The following is a 7,396-nucleotide window of genomic DNA, read 5'->3' as shown; positions in this document are numbered from 1 at the left end:
TTATTTACTTTTTTGTACACTGATGACGCAAGTCATTCGCAACATAAAGTCGCGTTTGACACGGTGACTGCAGCATTAACGCCCAAAAGCCTGCACTGCACAAAACCACAGTGTGCCTCGCGTGCGCTTCGGAAATACTTGTTTTGCTTTCTTATTTGGGACGGGGTCAAATCAACCTGTATGAATATGCATTCCGTTGGTGCACTGCGATGTGCCGTTAAATGGCCAATCGGCAGGATGGTAATGACGTCCCGTAACCGGTCGTCCTTGTTTCTTGGCCATTCTAAGTCTACCAATTCCTTTTTGCATGTCGCTCGGGGCCCCGACGACTCTCGATCCCTCCAACCGCTGCATTAGTTTGCCGACATGTGCCATTAGTTTCGGAAGTGACCTTCGGCTTGCGGAACACTTATCCATTTCCACTCGCGTGTGACTGTGCAAGCACGAGTGAAACTGTGTTCAGTGCAGGCATGCAAATTGCACTGTGATGAGTCTTGCGCGCCACAACGGTCTTTCCAAGAAAGCCCAAGTACGATCTGAAAGCCCGTGCCGAGGGGAAGACACACCTGGCAGCCACACATCTCTGGTTTGGCATCGCATGCCCAGAGGAGCTCAGTGATAACGTCGACTGTGGTCCACTCATTCCTGTGAAATTCATATCGGACTGGGATGTCCCTTGTGCTCTTGAAGCATAGTGGTGTGCTGCTCTGGCCGATTGTAAACCGTTTGCACGAGCCACGTGCACTGTAAACGAAACTGACACACCCTTTTCATTTTTCTTCAATGGCTTGTCAGTACTGCCTTTCTGATTAAATGTCTCGTATGATAACATCTGCCAGACGGGATCGCATCCCCGTTAGGAGAAGCACACTTGCAGGGCAACGGTACTGGATTCATTACATCTACTGTGGTGGTAATACAGGCATAGTGCAGTGCTATGGGGTGCTTGGGATTTCCACGGTGATTGTACAGCTGTTTGATACAGAGAGCAATTCGGTTTGTTGGGGATCGGCTGTATCTGTTTAAATTTGTGGTGGCGTCCATCCCGTGACAATGAAATGAGCCCCCGCCGGCTCAAGCGTTGTAGTGGCAGCGAAGACTCGAAACAGGAGCCCCTTTATTGGGCAGGCTTTTGGCCAGAAAGGCAAGCAACTCTCAATTAAGTCGCAATGATAGTGATCGTCACTTGTCGAATATTATTTAATGGGTCCACCTGCTATTCAAACATTGCAGAGTGCTTGCATTCATTCAAGAAGCAGTGGCATACTCTTTGGGATGCGGGCTCAGTCTTCTTAGACAGGCAATAGAACTGGCAACAGCAATCGCAGAACATAAGCTAACTCTGCCTTGCACCTTGATGGCAGTGATACTTTTGTGAACACTGGCATTTAGTAAAAGGACAACATGGGGCAGTATTCCTGACCAAAACACATTGCATTGTTTCCAGCAAGGTAGAAATGTTCAATTAAAGTTGCATTCTAAAACTGGTACAGCGCAACATAGAAAGAAACGGGCAGCTGGCCAGATGAAGAAACGGGGCGCTGCAGTGTTCCTTCATCTGGCCGGCTTGGCCCGTTCCTTCCTTTCTGTGTTGCGCTGTACCAGTTTTAGAATGCAATACCAACTCACCCAATCCTCAACCCTAATCAATTAAACTTGAGTGCTAGAAGAAATTTCAGCACTTCTCACTGCTTCGTTGAAAACGGTGATGTTTAAGCATAAGTGTACTACCATTGCACTGAGATGGCTCGGAGTGTCTACTGACCTGGAAAACCTGGAATCGTCGGGGAATTTCTGAGCATCTGCAAAAGCAATGGAATTCAGAAGGAGTTTTTCATTTTAGGGAGTAAAGTTGTGGAACATGACTGAATAAACTGCCCCAGGGTGCAAATTCATGTTGTACGGTTTCCTGCAAAGTTCTTAGGCTCCTTGAAGCACTGCATGTCAGCTTTCCTACGCAATACCAATTTCCATCACTACAATGGAGGAATTGATTCATAAGTTTGTTTATTTATTACATACTGCCAATCCCAATGGGGAGGGCAAAACAAAACGAGAGAGAAAAACAATTGCAAATAAAGTGTCGATACGCACTTACAGGTTTTATAGAATATTGTTTAGGGTTGAGGGAGCAAAAATCATGTAGTAAAAACATTACGGACAGGCATACAGCACATAAGGATCACATTCAAGAATTGTGCTGGCAAAAAAGAAAAGTAGACAACATTTTAACTGTGGGTGGTACATAAGTGATTTTCAAGCAGTGTTCAGAATTTACTCATTGTTACTAGTTATACATTCGGGTAATCTATTCCATTCTCTAATTGCCTGTGGAAAGAAAGAATATCTGAGACAGCTTGTGTTGAAACAGTATTCTTGTAATGTTAGATGTTTGTGGCGCGATAGTCTAATTTAACATTTAGACATAAATCTTGAGCTGTCGATCTCCAGCTGCTTATCAAGGAGTAAGAACAGCTCGTGAATTTAGCATGATTACTTAAAGTAAGAGTCCAGATCTTTCAGTTAATACTGAGGGTGAATTGAATAGACCGAATGGAATTTGTTGTAGACAAACCTAACAACTTTTCTTTGTACACCTTCCAACTTGTTAATTAAGTTGTTTGTGGTCAGGAACCAAAGTATGTTTACATATTCTAGAATAGGTCAAATAAAGGTGCTGTAGGCTAAGAGCTTTGCTTTAGGTGGTGTAGATCGGAGTCACCTTTTAATCTAAGGCGGACACGATGCAACGCAGTTCACGGGTGCCTCCCATCTAAACTCACTTGAAGTCGCTAATCCAAGGTAGTTGTGTTGTTTGGCTGTAGTTGTGGGTCACCAGTCGGAAAAATGTGATGTATTTTGTTTACATGTTATTCTTGACAAAATAGAGTTTCTTAAATTAAAAGTCATCTGCCATTCCGCACAACATGCTGATACTGCTATTAAGCCATTGTTGAGGACACTATGTTCGGATGGAGAGTTAATTTCTTTATAAATGATGCAATCATCAGCAAAAAGCTTTACGTTCTGATGGATGAGTGTAAATCGTTGATAAATATGGGAGCCGGGACACTGCCCTGTGATACTCCTGATGTAACTTCTGTTACTTCGGATTTCTGCTGATTTATTTTTACAAACTGTGTCCAGTTGGTTAAGTACAAGTCTTTAATCGGTCCTTTACCTAGTGTCACATGTAATTTTTTTATTAGTATTTGATGTGATACTTGGTCAAATGCTTTAGGAAAGTCAATTGAGATAAGGTCGATCTGCTTTGTCGTGGGTGGCCAAAGAGATATCGTGTATTAATTCAATTAATTGCGTAACTGTGGAAAGACCTTTACGAAACCCGTGTTGAGATAGTGACAAAATAGCGTTCCTTTTCAAAGCAAGTAGTGATATGTTTAAAAATAATGTGCTCTAGTAATTTGGATATTGTGCTTGTTAATGATATTGGGCAATTGTTGGCGACATCAGCTTCACTGCCCGACTTGTAAATTGGTGTCATCTGTGCCATCTTCCACTCACAGGGCAAGGTACGTGAAGTTAATGACATGTTAGAGATTATAGGCAGATATTTGGCTACCCATTCGGCGTAGCGGGTGAGAAACTCATTTGGTAGGTTATCTGGCCCTGGTCACTTTTTCATGTTTATCTTTAGCAAAAGGTTAAATATACCTGCTTCGTCGATGTGAAGAGGTTCTATGTAGTTGGCACTACAAATCTCAACATGCGGTGGGATGTCGTCTGTAGTGAAAGCTGAGTTAAAGTAATTGTTAAATAAGTTAGCTCTGTCTCTGCTTTCTCTGCGGGACGTTGCACTGTCGTTGCAATTTTTAGGATTTAAGTGGTTCCAAAATTTTTGTGGTGCATCACTTAGAAAATTAGGTAATGTAAAAGAAATCTTTAGCGGCGGTTATTTTAGACCTCATTGAACTGATAGCTTCTGCAAGGTTACTTTTAGTTATAAGGTTCGCTGCTCGTTTGGAAGGTTTTGTGAAGCACTTTAAAAAATACTTTTTTATAACTTCCCACATGCATAGTAGACACGTAGGGCTATCTAATGATGTAATGCATATAGTTTTAGGCCGACCACCAAGGCACCTTGTTTTACCTTGCATATGGAGCTTTTTGCAAACAAATGAAACTATACAATTTTCTTCCACGCGAACTGCTAAACATTTGATAGTTTAAATATTTCTCAGCTGTACTATGTTGACTAGGCTACCAGTATATATTTTATTTGTGACTTCCGGGTTTTTCTACGTTCCGAGAAAAACTTAAACTTTGCAATTTTACATGCTTTTGTTAGTGCCAGAACCAATTTATGTATTCAAATATTTATAAAATTGGGAATTTTTGCAGTCACATTGCATCTTTTAGTTGCCATAAACGCAATTTGAAGGAGTAGATCATACAATGTGTCTTTGAGAAAAAATGTTGATTGATGCCGTCTAGCTCAGCTTTGCAGGAAAAACAAATTGTCCTCAAAATTCTACAAAATTTTTGGCTAGGAAAAATAAACACGGAGGATGAGTTTTGAACTCTAACACACATGTGGAAATTTTTGCTGCTGTATCTGTGATGGTCGAAAAAATGCTGGTTGATTTGGCGTGGAATGACCCTTGATGTGATGAAGTGTACCTCCATCACAGCCCCTTCTACAGTTTGTGGCACAAGGCTCTCAACTTGAGCTGCAGAAGCGATGCAGTGATGGTTAAATCGCTTAGCGCCATTGACTGTGGCTTTAGTCTAAATAGAGTTCAAATGAGCTCGCTTGTATTTTGAACTAGGCGTGTGATGTAACTGAACGGCCTCCTAAGAAGCATTTATCTGCTGAATAACGCAGGCGCTTGAGGGCCAGTCTTTTTATGTCAGCGTTGTTTTGCACCAATTTAAATGCCTGCCATTCAAGGCAACGTGTTTGCGAACACACACTTGCAGAGGAAGCACGCCACAAGTGTGCTTATGTTGTGTTGGGCAGATAGACACACACTGGTATTTCACAGGCGCATGTGCGCAACATTGGGCACAACAAACACTGCACGGCACTGTTTCCAAGTCAACTGTTGGAGGCCAAAGGGGCCTCCGCAAACTGGCAAGCACTTCGCATATACAGGATGATAATTTTCAAATTTTTATACTATTTTTAAAAATCGCCTGTTGAAGATACCATAATTCTAGTCCTTGAGCTGGACCCTTCAGAGAGGCGGAGATTACTTGCACGAAAAATCGAAACACACATTCAACTAATTGTAAAAAATGAAATAACTGCCTAATTTATTACATTACGGCACATATCGCCATCTATGAATTGTAGCCGATGAGATTGCCAGGCGATACACTTGGACTTCCAGAATGACGCCAGTTGGAGATATGTGTCATCAAACTCGCCATAAATGTGCACTGTTGATCTACTTACTTTTTTATCAAAAATGCTCTTTTATGCATTGGAGCACAAAAGTAACTGGAACGCCCATTTATTTCATCTCTCACTTTAGAAAGTAATATCTCGAAACTGGTGCAATTCTGGAAATTCACTTAAAGTGGATGCATTTTGCAAACTGACAGACTACAATTCGTTAATTGCAATATGTGCAGCAAGGTAATCAGTTACAAAGTTAATTTGTCAATTTTTGATAATTACTTGAAGATGTGTTTTGATTTCGCCTGCTAATAATATCCACCTGTTTGAATAATTCAGCTCAGCGACAAGGATGATGCTAGCTGCCACAGGTGAATTCTACAAATTCCGTATAACACGATGGTCATCCTGTATACGAACATCACATACGGCACGGACCTATGATATCATGCTTGAGCGTGCCAACATTCAGGATAAAAATAAACATTAATTATGTTCAAACCATAAACAAGTGAAATAATTACCTCGAAATGGTAGAATCAGGGCTGGAGAAAACGGTGCTATTTGATCCGCACAGGTGAATCCACAACACCACAAATTACAGCAATAAAAACTGTTGACACCCACTTGCCCTTACTTGTGACAACGTCCAGAGAATAAACTGTCCAAAAACAATTACTTCATGCGTAAGATCATGCAGGTTCCTCGTAAAAACTTGTTGATCAATCACTAACGCACACCCAAGAGTCTCACATTGTCTCTCTGCCTTGCCGTGACAGTTGCCGCCATGTGCTGTACGAAACTGGGGTCACTGTGGTGTCGTCATATTTTATATTCGGCCTGCATCTGTAATGCTGCTGTTTGCTGTGAATAAAAATCCGAGCTTTTCTGCAAACTACTGATATCGTAATACGAGCCTAATATTATTAGTGTCAAAAGAACACGTCAAGACAAGATACAAGGCTACTAAGCATTCAACAAAAATGGTGGCGATTATAGCGGCATGCAGGAAGGAAACGATAGGAGCAGTGGTCATTGCAGCCTGATAGCTGCTGAAGGTGCCACATGTTAGGGCTCTTTTTTGCTAGGGAAGGAATTGCTATGCTGTAAACACTAGCCGTTTGCGCAACGGCTCATCATGACCAATCGGGCAAGCTCCGCGCTAGACGACGTCGACAGTGTAGCAAGATAACACAGTGTCGATCAGGAGTGCATCGCTTTTGTCTACTACAAGTAAGGTTCAATAAAAGTGGTGGTTTTTCCTGGCGATATGTTGTTGTTTTTTTGTTTTTTTTTTTTGTTTTGGCAACTCGATCACACAGGGCACTTTCGATTGCAATCGATCCCTATCGGGCCTGATCGCAATCAAAGGTACGCTGAGGGATGAGAATTTCCATGCAGTTCATGTAATTAACTACGATTGCTGTCGCAACACCAATGAAGAAAAATAAAATTTGTTTGCTGCTGCAAGAGTAAAAAGCTCTTCGTTCCGATACAAACACCACCTAGGACTAAATGTGGGCATGTTGCAGATATAAAAAAATGGCTTAGTGCAAGTGGGAATCTCTTGCACTTATATGCCTGTCACTTTCTAGTCGGTAGATTCTACTTCTAGCTGGAAAATGCTCTATCCACGTGTTTCCAGCTGGAAGCGCTGTTTCCAGCTGAAAAATGCTGTATCCAGTTGTTTCCAGCTGTAGCTTGAAAACTTCCAGCTGGGAGACCAGCTGAGGTGGATACCACTTCCAGCTGGAAAATGCTATTTCCAGCTATTTCCAGCTGGCTCTGAAAAATTTCCAGCTGGAAGGGCTGATTCCAGTTGGAAGCCTGGCTGGGAAGACCATTTCCAGCTGGAAATTCAGAGCCCATTTTCATGTGGGATATATACTCGCATAGCTGTCATTCGTTCTTGGAAAGCTTGTTTGCAACTAGGCTCTGAAGATGTGGAGAGCCTATTCGTGCCATTCTTTTATGGACATTGTGTCATCTTGTGTTTAAGGGGTCCCTGCAACGATTCGGATAAATTTTGTAGGC

At 41.9% G+C, this 7,396-nt stretch overlaps 1 protein-coding gene across 1 annotated transcript in view; it reads left to right on the top strand.

The window, feature by feature from the left end:
• LOC139046760 (zinc finger protein 354A-like) overlaps positions 1-7,396 on the top strand; it is a 35,901-nt gene that overhangs the window by 467 nt on the left and 28,038 nt on the right. The gene's annotated exons all lie outside the window — the stretch shown is intronic.

The sequence above is a fragment of the Dermacentor albipictus genome, chromosome 6, assembly GCF_038994185.2.
Source record: "Dermacentor albipictus isolate Rhodes 1998 colony chromosome 6, USDA_Dalb.pri_finalv2, whole genome shotgun sequence".
Taxonomy (NCBI): domain Eukaryota; kingdom Metazoa; phylum Arthropoda; class Arachnida; order Ixodida; family Ixodidae; genus Dermacentor; species Dermacentor albipictus.
Note: the sequence above shows the minus strand (reverse complement) of the source record. Positions and strands in the feature narration are given on the sequence as shown.